This window comes from Haemaphysalis longicornis, unplaced genomic scaffold (genome assembly GCF_048455015.1).
Source record: "Haemaphysalis longicornis isolate Haplotype H1 unplaced genomic scaffold, Haemaphysalis longicornis Haplotype H1 scaffold_9, whole genome shotgun sequence".
NCBI classification, from domain to species: Eukaryota; Metazoa; Arthropoda; class Arachnida; order Ixodida; family Ixodidae; genus Haemaphysalis; species Haemaphysalis longicornis.
The window spans coordinates 51,524,754-51,525,863 of NW_027526460.1; positions in this window are offsets into that span (position 1 = coordinate 51,524,754).

The following is a 1,110-nucleotide window of genomic DNA, read 5'->3' on the forward strand; positions in this document are numbered from 1 at the left end:
CTGAGAAATTAATTTTGGGCCTGCTACTTTCCACTGGGGCGATGGTACACGGGGAAAAAGAGGAAGGAATGAATATGAAAGGTATGAAAAATGACAGTGAAATCGACTAATGAACTACGTGCATGCAATAAGACCAATGAACGTTTCACATGCAACGGGGTGCCTGATCAGATTAACATAGTTGAATTTTCGACACATGATTATCGTCCATATAATAAAAATATATGAGAAATTATTGCGCAGTCTGTTAAATGTTTGCAACGTAGAGCCGAGAATACAGATAGGAGTCACTAAGGAATATAAGGGCTTTGACGGCTAGGATTTGCTTCCTGTTGACGGCCCACGCGCCCAAAATCTTTTGTTCGGACAAAGGGAGAGTGTCCAAGCGTAGCAATGCTGCCTCAAGGTTCTTTCGCTCACTAGAGTGCCTTGGGCAAACGCTAAGCAAATGTTCGATAGTCTCTGGACAACTACGCAAAAAGCAGTCCGGGCTGTCCTCTCGTCCGATTGTGTGAAGATACTCTCGGGTCAATGCTACGTCTAGTCGCAGCCTGTGTAGCAAGGTCTCTTGGCTTCTGCGAAGTCGAGGAGATTGTTTACGACCTAATAATGCTAGGGAGACTTCAGCGCCCCAATTTGAAACTATGATTGAGCTATTGTTGCATACCCTGCACACAAATGTTAAAGAGGGCGTATTGCAGAACTGTGAACACTCCAAGCTGGTTTAGCTCCTTTTGTTAAGAGCTCAGATCGGCCAGAAAGCCTATCGTTATGGGAGAAGCTGAAGAATGCGCTGCATTAAAACTCCACAAAGTTTCCAACGAACGGCTGGGAATGATGTCAGCATGCTGAGCTACCATCACACTGGGTTGAAAGTAAGCTGGCTCTACGACTATCACAGGTATATATACTATCCAGATCTGAATGACCCACAACGCGCTAGCTCTGACCATTTTGTTTTGTTAATTACAGAATTATTACAGTGAGCTCACCATAGGATAAGGAGTATGAATGCAATTGAAACGAAAGAGTGAGCCCACGCGGATGAAAATATACTCAGGTAAGCGGCAGCGGAAGCTGACGTGATCAGACGCAAGCCCACCTGAATAA